The sequence below is a fragment of the Rattus norvegicus genome, chromosome 1 (genome assembly GCF_021556685.1).
Source record: "Rattus norvegicus strain SHRSP/BbbUtx chromosome 1, alternate assembly SHRSP_T2T, whole genome shotgun sequence".
NCBI lineage: Eukaryota > Metazoa > Chordata > Mammalia > Rodentia > Muridae > Rattus > Rattus norvegicus.
In genome coordinates, this window is record NC_141534.1 from 123,613,382 (window position 1) to 123,628,962 (window position 15,581).

Genomic DNA, 15,581 nt, shown 5'->3' on the forward strand with positions numbered 1-15,581 from the left:
GAGTTAAAATGGGGACAGGATTACAGTAAAGGCAATGTTAGTAATGCATCATGATTCCAAATTGCCTACACCAATATACTATGTAAATTTTATGATTTTTCCCTTCACCATTTGTGGATGTTCTTTGAAAAAAGGGAGGTCAAAATATTGAAATGCATAAAATAATAGAGAAAAAAGGTAATATTGGAATTGATAAATTTGTTGTGCTGCAGTTCCTTTTTAAAAAGTCTGAAATACGAAGATTATGACCTTAGGTTTTATATAAATTCCGGTTTAATCTATGAGTTACTTTCTTACTACAGACCAGTCTTGGGAAATAAGTGCTCCAAATTTGAATGTTATAAACAATGCTTTATCATCCACTTGTGGTATATCAGTTTGTTCCAGCAGATTTCAAGATAAGATCATGATGTATACACACAATAAAATTTCTTTGCAGGACATAGAGAATTAAACCTTGTGCTATCCAGCAAAGTTTCCCTGGTGGTTATCTTTCTTAATGCTAGAAAACACTATCGAGTCTCCATTAAGGAAAAATAATGGTTTTCTTATCCTTTAATAATCCTTATATGCTACAATAATGACTGGCCTAGTAAAATGCATTAACATTTCAACTGTGTAAAGGGAATTTTGTGCTTAACAAACCAAATTATTAATTAGAGGGAGGCCAGTACTAGAGGGGAGAATTCAGGAATGATACTACAAACATGATCAATAAACTTGGCTAGGGATTTTAAAGATCCTACCAGAAAACACACTAGCATTGCTTTACTAAATATTAATTTTGCCAAATTCCCTTTTAAATATTTCTGTTATGCCCTTTGGCATGTGTTGCTGATTATTTCTGTAGATAACAATTCTATTACTAATTTTTTTTTGTTGGCACAATGATACATATCCACACAAAGGACAGTGAATAAACAACAGTCAGTACTCAGACACAGTTGGGGATTCTAAATGTCCCTATACTGGGTAAAAACTAGAGGACAGGATCTAATGCCTTGGAATGTCTCTATAAATGGCCTGGCTATTGTAAACATGGCCTCCTATAGTTAGAATTACATGTGTGCCCCTCACAAGATTGAGAAAAAATTCAAGAAAGGAAGAGGAGTGCTTCTCGTTATTCCAACTCTATCTGCACACATTCTTACTGACATAGATGGCTAATGGGGTAGCAAGTGTCCTTCCATTGAAATGTGGTCACTGCTAAGGGTAAACAGAACATATTTCAGAAAAATAAAACAACAGACAACAAAAACAGAGGGAGCATCATGTTTAATGGTGAGAAATTCAATTTTTTTTATTAAAATCAGGAACAGGACAAGAAAGTTCATTCTTCCTGTCTTATTCAGCAAAGTATTAGGAGATTCCTTTGACTAAGATATTATGTATGCATAAAAGTTTCTAAACGTGGCAGCAGAAACCTGATAATGATTAAAATTACTTTCAGCAATGTAACAGTGTGAAAAAATTAATGAAAAGACATGTCCAGAAGTAACAAATATTTTGAGGAACAAACTATGTAAACAATGTCATTTATAAAACATTATGTATAGTGTTGGGGATTTAGCTCAGTGGTAGAGTGCTTGCCTAGCACGTGCAAGGCCCTGGGTTCAGTCCCCAGGTCCGAAAAAAAGAAAAGAAAAGAAAAAAAAAACATTATACATAATACTGTTATATAATATATATTATATAACAACATTTTATATAAAATGTTACATATATATTACCTATGCATATATTTGATGATGAACAATAATATCATTCACAGAAATTAAAAAATAATGTTGTAAAATTATATGGAGACAAAAAAGATACCCTGTAATATAAACCTGAATAGTAAACAAAGTTGAGGAGATATCAACATGCCAGATTTCAAATTGTATTGTGTAATAGCTGAAGTAACAAAAACTATAATGAATGGTGCTACTCTGTTATTTCTGTATTAATTAACACCTCTTTAGGAGCAACAGCCTCAGGAAACCCTCAGAATGATGTTGGCTTGGATCAAAATAGGCATGTATTTTATAAATTATTTTTTAAAATCTGAAACCCAAACAACATTTTGAAATACAAAACAAAATACAATAGGTAAAAGTATAGGGCGTGCCTGTGAGTAAATCTGTGTCTCAAAGTCTATTATCAGTCTGCATTCTTTCCTCTTACACATCTTAGAGCATTCAATTAGGTATATTTATGGCATACCTGAGTGTGTTAAAAATTGGTCTCTGATTTTTGTGTCTGCTCGTTTTACTTTGTTGGATTGCCTTGTCCACCCTCAATATGTTCTTTAAATATCCTACTATATTTCATTTTGTTAATTTTTGGTTGTTATCCCTTGGGTGTAATTTTCCTCATAAGAGCCAGAAAGGGAAGAGATCTGGAAGGGACAGGAGGTGGGGAGAAACTGGGAAGAGTTTTAAAAAAGGAAAAATATAACCGTGATATAAATAAAAATTAAAATGGAAATGAAAAATTGGGAGAAAAATCAATTTTCACTAAAACTACAACACCATTTTATAATAAAAAACAAAATATAATTCCAAAAAGCCCAGAAAGAATACAAAGGAACAGAAACAAAAGAAAGGCACACCCTTGTGGATTTATCTGATGGAGGATAGCCCAGCCACCCCCCAAAAAAACATAACCGCACAAAAAAACCAAAAACAAATCTGCATTATATTTTGCATATCTTATAAAGTTAATCCAAATCAATGGATCAAAGCAAAGTATAGATTACATATCCAAAGAAAGTTAGTTTCATTCCACCAGTTTATTATTGAATCTGGGCAAGATTTAAAAGTAAAAACATATTAACAAATAACATATACCGAAAGACACTAAAGTATTGTCTTAACATTCAAACTAGATCACCTTATGTGATCACAGAAGAAAACGGTTTATTATTCTGTACTACTCTATAAAGTGTATGTGATGTGAGTATGTGAGTATGTGTGTGTTTTTGTGCATATATATGTACACACATATGTATATATATATATATGTAGATATAGATATAGATATAGATATAGATATAGATATAGATATAGATATAGATATAGATATAGATATAGACATAGATATAGATATATAGATATATACATGTGGAAACTTGCTGGACGGTGCAGCACGTTTCCACATGCCTGCAGTTCACAAAACCAAATACACTCTGCCCACTACTCTTTTTTACAGCCATTTTGGAAACCCCTTTCCTTTATTATAACTATCAGAACATCAAAACCCATTCTTACCTGATGACCCAACTATTCAGAAACTGGGAGGTACAAACTACATCATCTATTGTGTTCTTTCCCTCTGATGATAATCTGTATGTTAACTCTCAAAGTGATTTTAATCCCTTCATATCATTCAGTCTATGGCAGATACTGAGATACCACTGTAACTTCCTTTATGGGTGTAATTTTTATGCTAAATCCGTACACAAACTTAAATGTCCTTTTTATATTCCTGACTGCCATTACTCCCACACACCAATAATCCACAATTTGGTCAGCTCTTTGAAATGCTAATGTTCACCCTGGAAGAGGAGGGACCTGAAGTGACAGGACAGATTGACAGCTTAAGGGGTGGGGCACAGCAGCAAACACAAGACAGGACAAAGGAAGCAAGGACCTGATCTGATAGCTTTCTGATCTGACTTTTCAGAGTCAAATGCTTGAGATCTAGAGAATAATCTTTTATCCCAACAAATCTGAAATATTTAGTGTGAAAAAAATCTTATCTACCTATGAAAATATTTTGGGGGTTTGAAAGAGCTGACCTTGTTTGCTGCATTGCCTTGCTGACCAGTCCTAGGGTGCTTGTGACAGGCATCTATGTCTGCCTCTTCTGTGAGCAGGACCTGCTGCATGACTTAAGTAATCACACTGAACCCGCCCCCAGTCTGTGCTAGTGAGCCAGCATAACCCTCTAATCACGCATGCGTGCATGGTTGCTAGGCTGCAGAGATTCAAAATCTTTTCGAAATCTAATGACACAAGGCAGGCAGATGTGATCTTTAAGCTGTACTATTGCTAGAATGAAAGCGCTGGGTCTTCACAACCCCTGTATAAATTGGTCAGGGATAAATTCAAGGTGCTTTCTGGGCAATGATGACTACAGGGTATTGAATTATATTCACATTTAGATCTCTATACACAAGAAAGAAAGAGTGCTTAGGAAAAATGTAATAAAATTACAGAATGTACGAAAGTACTAGATACTTGTAATATCAGGAGAAATCACTAAAGAATAAAAGATGCTACTTTATTAAGATTATGCCTTAGAACTACACGCCCGAAAGCAGAACACTCTGTCCCCATAACTGACTGAAAGAGAGGAAAACAGGTATACAGCACTCCTGACACAAAGGCTTATAGGACAGTCTAGCCAATGTCAGAAATAGCAGAACAAAGTAACACTACAGATAATCTGATGGCGAGAGGCAAGCGCAGGAACCCAAGCAACAGAAACCAAGACTACATGGCAACATCGGAGCCAAATTCTCCCATCAAAACAAACATGGAATATCCAAACACACCAGAAAAGCAAGATCTAGTTCCAAAATCATTTTTGATCATGATGCTGGAGGACTTCAAGAAAGACATGAAGAACTCCCTTAGAGAACAAGTAGAAGCCTACAGAGAGGAATCGAAAAATGCCTGAAAGAATCGCAAAAATCCCTGAAAGAATTCCAGGAAAACATAAATAAACAAGTAGAAGCCCATAGAGAGGAGACACAAAAATCCCTGAAAGAATTCCAGGAAAACACAATTAAACAGTTGAAGGAATTAAAAATGGAAATAGAAGCAATCAAGAAAGAACACATGGAAACAACCCTGGATATAGAAAACCAAAAGAAGAGACAAGGAGCTGTAGATACAAGCTTCACCAACAGAATACAAGAGATGGAAGAGAGAATCTCAGGAGCAGAAGATTCCATAGAAATCATTGACTCAACTGTCAAAGATAATGTAAAGCGGAAAAATCTATTGGTCCAAAACATACAGGAAAGCCAGGACTCAATGAGAAGATCAAACCTAAGGATAATAGGCATAGAAGAGAGTGAAGACTCCCAGCTCAAAGGACCAGTAAATATCTTCAACAAAATCATAGAAGAAAACTTCCCTAACCTAAAAAAAGAGATACCCATAGACATACAAGAAGCCTACAGAACTCCAAATAGTTTGGACCAGAAAAGAAACACCTCCCATCACATAATTGTCAAAACACCAAACGCACAAAATAAAGAAAGAATATTAAAAGCAGTAAGGGAAAAGGTCAAGTAACATATAAAGGGAGACCTATCAGAATCACACCAGACTTCTCGCCAGAAACTATGAAGGCCAGAAGATCCTGGACTGATGTCATACAGACCCTAAGAGAACACAAATGCCAGCCCAGGTTACTGTATCCAGCAAAACTCTCAATTAACATTGATGGAGAAACCAAGATATTCCATGACAAAACCAAATTTACACAATATCTTTCTACAAATCCAGCACTACAAAGGATAATAAATGGTAAAGCCCAAAATAAGGAGGCAAGCTATACCCTAGAAGAAGCAAGAAACTAATCATCTTGGCAACAAAACAAAGAGAATGAAAGCACACAAACATAACCTCACATCCAAATATGAATATAAAGGGAAACAATAATCACTATTCCTTATTATCTCTCAATATCAATGGCCTCAACTCCCCAATAAAAAGACATAGATTAACAAACTGGATACGCAACGAGGACCCTGCATTCTGCTGCCTACAGGAAACACACCTCAGAGACAAAGACAGACACTACCTCAGAGTGAAAGGCTGGAAAACAACTTTCCAAGCAAATGGTCAGAAGAAGCAAGCTGGAGTAGCCATTCTAATATCAAATAAAATCAATTTCCAACTAAAAGTCATTAAAAAAGATAAGGAAGGACACTTCATATTCATCAAAGGAAAAAGCCACCAAGATGAACTCTCAATCCTCATCTTTGGTTGGTTTATATACAAGTGTGCAATTTCTAGGCTTGAAAGTAAAATGATGCTATCTGGTGCTGGATAGAGGAGCCTTATTTTTTATTATGGCAGCTTGCTATTTTTGTAACATGGTGATTTGGTTGAACACAATAAAGTACAGTAGTAACTGATCTCCCCTTCTTCCTGGATGAGTGAGGAGATGATTAAATGTTGATGTCAGCATCCTTGAGCATATTTAGATAAGCTTTTGTTGAAAAGGATGCTGTGTTTGATTGTGGTCCGAAGCTTTGAAGCACTACGTGGCATCTCCTTCCTTGGAGGTCTCACTGTTTAAACATAACATATTTGATAGCTTGTTGGTAAGGTGAGGTCCAGCTTGTCTCCACTAGGTCATCTTCATGTGAATCCGGTGGTTATACGGTTTTGTTCTAGGGATATTTCATTTTTTTAATAACGGTTTTAGCTGACATTCATGGAGAGAATGAATCCTTAGAACTGTGCCACTAGTGAAAGGAAATCCTGTCTAGAGTATGTTTCCTTACAAAGCTGTGTCACACCATCCTTTGGGCCCTCTGCTGGAAAATTAGAATCAAGTCTCAATTAATGCCTTTTAAATTGTATCCTCTAGTATTATAGATGTAGGACAGTACTGTATCATACCTCTGAGGATGTAAAATAGCTTGTACCTGCTTTATGATACATAGTAGTGACCGTGCTTTATCAGAGCTGTTTTTAATGATGTTGCTCAGAATGTTTTCTTTCCAGATGATGACTGAGAAGCTAATTAAAAAAAATGGTGCCAGGTACCACAAGTGTAACAGAACTGTGCTGTTTTCTCGGGTTTTGTTTTTTTACTTTTTTTTTTTTAATGGAGTGTGCTGGATGTCTCTACAGTTTTGTTTAGATGACTGCAGAACGTGGAAAAGCTGTTGCTCCTGTTGATGCATAACACACTGCTATTATTGGTCTTTTTATATAACTATAAATATATATATACAGATATATAATTTGAATTTTTTGAAACTTTAGCTGTGCTGTCAACTTTGGAAAAAAGTATCCCCGTTTACTGTGTTGAGTTGGCACTGTACAGAAATTAACAGCCATATTGGTCTAGAAATATTGAACTTAAGTTTTTTCCATTTGTACAGGGGTAACACACTGTATTAAATATGTAAGGTCTTATCTACGTGGGTTTGATTACAAAAACTAATGAAGTATTCTCTAAATTAAAAAAAAAGAGGTCTCTGTGAGTCTTAATAAGATGCCATGTTGCCATTAAATATCCTCTGCTCCTTAATCAACATGAAATATATTCTTACTTGAACTCTCAGTGGCAGTTAGCAATGTCACTGGGTGCATATCTTTTTTTGCAGGCTTGTAGTGATTCAGAGATTGATTCTGAGTATTTTTCAGCAAGTGTCTCCATTCCTTTGAGAATAACTTCTGTTTGTGCAATAAGGGGCTTTTGTTTAAAAACTGAAGTTAGTATAGAAAAAAAATTGGCAAAATATAACACCTCATCATGTCAAAATTCTTGGATAGAACAAAAATTCACAGAACATACCTAAACATAATAAAAACAATATACAGGAAACTAACAGCCACCATCAAATTTAATGGAGAGAAACTTGAAACAGTCCAATAGTAAATCAGTAACAAGACAAGGCTGCTCACTGTTTCTCTTTTTATCCAATATGTTACTTGATGTTCTAGCCAGAACAATTAGACAATAAAAAATGTCAAAGGGAAACAAATTGGAAAGGAAAAAGTTAAAATATCACTATTGGCAGATTAAATGACAGTATACTTAAGTGACCCCAAAGTTCCACCAGAGAATAACTAAGCCTGATAAAAAAAACTTGACCAAAGTGGCTGAATATAAAATTAGCTCAAATCAATAGCCTTCTTCTATGGAAAATGCAAAGGTACCAAGAAAGATAATAGGAAAACAACACCCTTTATAATAGCCACAAATAATATAAAGTATCTTGCTGTGACCCTAACTAGCAAGTGAAAGGTCTGTATGACAAGCATTTTAAATCTCTGAAGAAAGAAATAAAAAAAAAAAAACACAGAAAATTGTAAGACTTCCCATGATCATGGAGGAGTAGGATTAACATAGTAACTATGTTCATTTATCAAAAGCAATCACACTTTCCATGAAATCCCGATCAAAATTCCAACTCAATTTTTCACAAATATAGAAAGTCTAATTCTCAACCTTTTCTGGAATAATAAAAAACCCAGTATAGTGACAATTATATCCAACAATTAAGGAACTTCTGCGTGAATCACTATCCCTGAACTCAAGATTTGCTACAAAGCAATAGTGATAAAAACTGAATGGTATTGGTACAGAGACAGCTAGGTAGATGAATACAATAGAACTGAAGACCCAGAAATGAAAACACACGTGCGTTCACCTGATCATTGACAAAGAAGTGAAAACAGTACAGTCAAAAAAGTAAGCATTTTCAACAAATGGTGCTGGTCTCACTGGAGATCTGCAAATAGAAAAATGGATATTGAACGATTTTTATCTTCTTTTACAATTCTCAAGTCCAAGTGGAACAAGGACCTGCACATGAAACCAGATACACTGAATCTGATAGAAGAAAAAATGGGAAAGAGCCTTGATCATATTGTCACATGGGAAAACATCCAAACAGAACTCCAATGGCTCAGGCTTTGAGATCAATAGTTGATAAATGGGACCCCATTAGACTGAAGATTTCTGTAAGGCAAAGGACACTGTTTAAAGGAAAAAACAACAACAAGAACGTAACAATCCTATATCTGATAGAGATGTAATATCCAAAATATACAAAGAACTCAATAATTTAAACTCCAGAGAATCAAGTAACCCAATTAAAAAATGGCGTATAGAGCTAAATAGAAAATTCTCAACTGAGGAATCTTGAATGACCATGAAGTACCTAAAAAATTGTTCAACATACTTAGTCTTCAGGCAAATTGTATCAAAACAACACTTGTATTCCAGTTCATACCCAACAGAAAGGGTAAGATCAAAACCTCAGTTGACAGTAGATGGTGTCAAGGATGTGGAGAAAGAGGAACACCCCTCCATTGTTGGTGGGATTGCAAGAAGGTACAACCACTCTGGAAGCAGTCTAGAAGTTCCTCAGAAAATTGGAAATATATTTACCTGAAGACCACTATCATTCAAAAGATGCTCCAACATATAACAAGAACATGTGTTTGGTTATGTTCATGGCAGCCTTATTATAAGAGCCAGAAGCTGGAATCGACCCAGATGTCTCTCAACGGAAGAATGGATACAGAAAACATGGTATGTTTACACAATTGACTACTACTTAGCTAATAAAAATGAAGACTTTGCCAATATTGAAAGCCAACGGGTGGAACTCGAAAATATCATCATGAATATGATAACTCTGATCCAAAAGGACACTCCTAGTATTGCCTCACTGATAAATAGATATTAGCCTCAAATCTCAGAACTCCCATGACTCACAGACCCTATGAAGCTTACCAAGTGTGGATGCTTCCATCCCATTTAGAGGTGGGAAGAAAATAATCATGGGAGGCAGAGGCAAGGAAGGACTTGGAATAGGGGAGTCGGTTGTGGGGGGATAAAGGGAGGGGAGGGTCAGTTGTGGGATGAGATTGGAGAGAAGTGCAGAATGACTGGAAAATGAATACAAATATGATGCAGGCTTGAGGTATGGAGGGGGACTAGAAAGTCCTAGATGCCAGGGATGCAAGAGGCCCTCAGGACCTAAGAGGGATGATGTTAGCTAAGATACCCAAAAGCGTGGAGATACTACTTGAAGAAACCAACTTTCATAGATAGACATGGTCTCCAATTGAGGGATAGAGTCATCCACCCATCTCAAATTCTTTAACCCAGAAATGTTCATGTGTAAAGCAAATGCAAAAAAAATGAATCAGAGACTGAAGGAGAGGCTATCTAGTACCTGCCGACTTTGGCAACCATCCATTTGCAGAGGCAAAAACTACTATTGCTGCCAAGAAGTGTTTTCAGATAAGAATCTGTTATAACTATCTTTTTAGAGGCTCTAGCACCTAAGATAGATGCAACTCCTGACAGGCAGCAGGTAGACTGATCCCAGGGACCCCAATGGAAGAATTATGGGAAGGAATGCAGCCAATGTATGGTTTGCAATCTCTGGAGGAACAGCTTTATCAACTAACTGGATTCTTCAGAGCCCCCAAGTACCAAACAATCAGTATAATAACTGAGTCCATGTCTCCAGCTATATGTGTAGCAGAGGGCAGCCTTATTTAGCATCATGGTAAGACCGTGTTATTACAGAGACTTTACATTCTATTTGCTTCACGTTGAGAAATCAAACTTAAGCTATACTGGAAACTTTCCTTGCTGGATAGTTTTAATAGTGCTAGAAGATGACTCTGTATTTTCTAAGTACAGGGGAGAACTTCATAATTTTCTTATCCATTGATAAACCTTAAATGCTAAATTATTGGCCTGCCAGGTCAAATGCACTTGTAGTGTAATTTTGGTAATACTACTTATTCAAGTAACCAACCTCATTCTTGATTAGAATCAATGCCTTTTCTGCAGCAGAGAATTCCGGAATGGTACTGCAACATTGGCAGCAAACATACCTACGAAATTTGTAGATCCTAGCAGAGAATATAATAATATTATTTTCCTAAATGGTCATTTTGTCAAATACCCTTTTAACTATTCTGTTTATTTCCATAGTTACATTCTCATGATTCTTTGAGTAGATAAGACTCTTATTATAGTGGGTGCTGATTAGCAATAGAATGAATAACTACTAAAAATACTGAGAATAAGGACTATTATTATTCAGCCGCAGTTGGGACATCTCAAACAGCCTGCTTTGGCATCAAGAAATATTAAAGAAAAAGTTGCAGAAATTAAATAAAGCTAGAGGATTAGAGAAATGCTGTGAAATGTTGTCTCTATAAATGTCATGGCTCTTGTAAATATGAACTCCAATGGTTACAGTTAAAGGTACACCTGTCACAAGACCAAGGACAAATTCAAGGAAGGAGGATGAAGGTTTTCTCAAAACTCCAACCATGAATGCAGACATTGCTATTGGAGTAAATGTCTAGTAGGGAAGCAAGTGTCCTGTTTCCTTAGAAATGTGGTCACTGGTAAGGATAAAGTGAACCCATTCCAGCATTAAGGCAAGAAAGGACTAACTCAGATCTAGCATCCTAGTAAATGAAGAAACTCAAAGTATTTTCATTAAAATCAGAAACAAGACTAGGAAGGACACATTCCATGTCTTATTCAGTACAATATTAGGAATCTTAGGGAAGCAACAAGTGTGTAAGTTATAAAGGCAGTAGGAGTAAGAAAAGCAGAAGTCAATTCATTATCATTTAAATATGATAGGATTCTATAAGAAAAAGGTACTAAATATATAACCAGAAACTGCATAGTGCTAGTAATTACATTCAGTAATGTTCCAGGATTAAAAGTTAGTGAAAAAATAATGTTTCTGTAATAAATATTTTGAGAAAGAAATAATAGACACACTATCCTTTACAATACATATATATTATAAATTTATGTGCAACATTGTTAAATATATTATAAATATATATTAACACCATGTTATGAAAAGTATCATTTATGTATGTATATACATATATGTGTGTGTATGTGTACATACAATATATATTATATATGATAACTGTAGAAAATTCAAAAGTTTACAATGAAAATGTAAGGTATAAGAATTGCAAATTTAAGAAAATTAAAACAGAAAACAGAGCTTGACATGTCTTTTATGGTCATGGATTATCAGGACTATTCTTATGAAAATTGCCATTCTAACAAAAGGAATTCACTTATTCAGTGTAGTAATCAGTAATACCCATGCCAACTAAAACAATATAGCTGTAACGTTATATGGAAACAAAAAACACAATTATTGTATAAAGAAAACATGAATAATAAAAGAGTTGTAGAAGACATTATGTCATGGGTTGGGTATTTAAGCTCGATGGTAGAGCGCTTGCCTAGCAAGCGCAAGGCCCTGGGTTCGGTCCCCAACCCCGGAAAAAAAAAAAGAAGACATTATGTCAGATGTAAATTTATATGACATAGCTAAATAACAAAAGTGTGTGGTTTGGTATTAATATGCTATATCTATATTAATCAACACAGAAGCAAAAACCTTCAAGACCCCTCAAAGTGCTGTTGGCATTAGTCACAACAGTCCTTTACTTTGGAAATACATTAAAATTTTAAATCCAAACAACATTTTGAAATAGAAAACAAAATACAATGACATAAAGGATATGACATGTCTCTGTGGATCACTGTGTTCAAGAGTTTATAATTGCGTGCACTGGGTCTTCTGTTCATATCTTATAAAATTCAATTTAGTGTTTTTATGGGATTCCTACATATGTTAGGAAGTGGGTTTCTGATTCTTCTGCCTATTTCTTTTGCAAGTTTTCTCCTGTTGGGTTGCCTTGTCAACACTCAGTATCATGGTTTTTGTTTATCTTATTATATTTCATTTCATTGTGCTTGGTTGTTATAATTTGGGATGCGTGGTTCTAAAGAAAAAAAGGAATTAGTTACAGAAGGGAATGGAGGTGGGGAGGAACTGTGAGGAGTAAAAAAAGGAAACTGCAATTATGGTTGATTGTATTAAAATAAATTTTCAATGAAAATATAAAATACGATACATTTCAATGAAAAATACAGTTACAAATCAACTGCAAACAAACAAACAAACAAAAGAAAAAGACAATTCACGTCATTGTTGATTTTTCTGATGAAGAATGGCCAATAACCAAAAATTAGCACATTATTTTCCTATCACATAAATTTCAATCATTCAGGGGGCAGAGCCAAAATAAAAAAGATAACATATCCAAAGAATGTAATCCCTAACCCGCCAGTTTATTGTGGAATTTGTTCAACATTACAAAATTTAAGAAATACTAATAAATAACAAAAATCAAAGGAAAATAAAGGACTGTAAACATTCAAACTAGGTTACCTTATTAGATCTTAGAAAATAAGTTTATTATTCTGTAACACTGTTATAAATACATATATATATACATATACATATACATATACATATATGTATACATATACATATTCATATACATATACATACACATACACACACAGACACACACACACACACACACATATATATATATCCTGTGTGTGTGTGTGTGTGTGTAGTGTAAAAGATATCCCACATTTCCATATTTTGGGACTTCATACATCTGAATTTACTCTCCACTACCCTCTGTTAAAGCCAATTTGGAAACCCCTTTTCTTTATTATAAGTATCATAGTGTAAGAACTCCTAGTGCCGTGGTTTCCCTCTGACGATAATCTGTATATTAAACTTCAAGTGATTTTTCCCCTTCATATCGTTCAGGGTGTGGCAAAACCTAATTTAAATACCTGTAGAAATATTATTTTTATGCAGCACCTGTATACCAACACAAATGTTCTTTTTTTATCTGATTGCCATTATTCCCATACACCAATAATCCACAATACTGTCAGCTCTTTGAAATGTTAATGTTTTAACTTTGTAAGAGAACTCAGATAAAGTGACAGGGCACAGGCTCAAGGGGAGGGCCACTGCAGCTAACACAACACAGAACAGGAAAAAATGAAGTCAGGTACACATGTAATAGTTTTCTGATCTGATCCTTCAAAGACGTGAGATATATAGAATAATTTTCTAATTGCTACATATTTGAAACACTTAATGTGCAAAAATCATGTCTACCTAAAAAACACAGGATCAAAGTGGGAGCTGACCGTGGTTGCTGCCCTGCCTTGCTGATCATTCCTAGGGTGGAGGTAACAGGCACCTTTGACTGCTTTTCTCAGAACTGAACCTGCTGCACTGACTTGATTAATCACAGTCCCAAACCCCAGTCTGTGCCTGTGAGCCAGCACAACCATGCAGTCACACATGTGTGCATGTTTCCAGGCTCCAGGGATTCAAAATCTTTTCTAAAGCTAACGGCATAAGGAGGAAGTGACGAGCTTTAGGCTTTCCTATTGCTAGTATGGAAGAGGGGATCTTCACAAGCTCTTTAGAAATCAGTTAGGAGTAAAATTAATGTATTTCCGGGGCAACGGGGATACATAATGGAGATTTATAGTCATCTTTAGATTTCTTTTTTTTTTTTTATTAACTTGAGTATTTCTTATATACATTTCGAGTGTTATTCCCTTTCCCGGTTTCCGGGCAAACATCCCCCTCCCCCCTCCCCTTCCTTATGGGTGTTCCCCTCCCAACCCTCCCACCATTGCCGCCCTCCCCCCATAGACTAGTTCACTGGGGGTTCAGTCTTAGCAGGACCCAGGGCTTCCCCTTCCACTGGTGCTCTTACTAGGATATTCATTGCTACCTATGGGGTCAGAGTCCAGATTCAGTCCATGTATAGTCTTTAGGTAGTGGCTTAGTCCCTGGAAGCTCTGGTTGCTTGGCATTGTTGTACTTTTGGGGTCTCGAGCCCCTTCAAGCTCTTCCAGTTCTTTCTCTGATTCCTTCAATAGGGGACCTATTCTCAGTTCAGTGGTTTGCTGCTGGCATTCGCCTCTATATTTGCTGTATTCTGGCTGTGTCTCTCAGGAGCGATCTTCATCCGGCTCCTGTCGGTCTGCACTTCTTTGCTTCATCCATCTAGTCCAATTGGGTGGCTGTATATGTATGGGCCAAATGTGGGACAGGCTCTGAATGGGTGTTCCTTCAGTCTCTGTTTTAATCTTTGCCTCTCCCTTCCCTGCCAAGGGTATTCTTTTTCCTCATTTAAAGAAGGAGTGAAGCATTCACATTTTGATCATCCATCTTGAGTTTCGTTTGTTCTAGGGATCTAGGGTAATTCAAGCATTTGGGCTAATAGCCACTTATCAATGAGTGCATACCATGTATGTCTTTCTGTGATTGGGTTAGTTCACTCAGGATGATATTTTCCAGTTCCAACCATTTGCCTACGAATTTCATAAACTCGTTGTTTTTGATAGCTGAGTAGTATTCCATTGTGTAGATGTACCACATTTTCTGTATCCATTCCTCTGTTGAAGGGCATCTGGGTTCTTTCCATTTTCTGGCTATTATAAATAAGGCTGCGATGAACATAGTGGAGCACGTGTCTCTTTTATATGTTGAGGCATCTTTTGGGTATATGCCCAAGAGAGGTATAGCTGGATCCTCAGGCAGTTCAATGTCCAATTTTCTGAGGAACCTCCAGACTGATTTCCAGAATGGTTTTACCAGTCTGCAATCCCACCAACAATGGAGGAGTGTTCCTCTTTCTCCACAACCTCGCCAGCATCTGCTGTCACCTGAGTTTTTGATCTTAGCAAATCGCACTGGTGTGAGGTGAAATCTCAGGGTTGTTTTGATTTGCATTTCCCTTATGACTAAAGATGTTGAACATTTCTTTAGGTGTTTCTCAGCCATTCGGCATTCCTCAGCTGTGAATTCTTTGTTTAGCTCTGAACCCCATTTTTTAATAGGGTTATTTGTTTCCCTGCGGTCTAACTTCTTGAGTTCTTTGTATATTTTGGATATAAGGCCTCTATCTGTTGTAGGGTTGGTAAAGATCTTTTCC

At 36.0% G+C, this 15,581-nt stretch overlaps 1 long non-coding RNA gene across 5 annotated transcripts in view; it reads right to left on the reverse strand.

Moving 5' to 3' along the window:
- LOC148007680 (uncharacterized) overlaps nt 1-15,581 on the reverse strand; it is a 104,776-nt gene that overhangs the window by 52,029 nt on the left and 37,166 nt on the right. The window contains exon 1 of one of the 5 annotated variants that reach the window (XR_015646646.1): nt 3,782-3,850. The exons of the other annotated variants lie outside the window; for them this stretch is intronic. This is a non-coding gene — a long non-coding RNA (uncharacterized LOC148007680). Of the gene's footprint in view, nt 1-3,781; nt 3,851-15,581 lie in introns of those variants that run through there. 5 annotated transcript variants of the gene reach the window in all.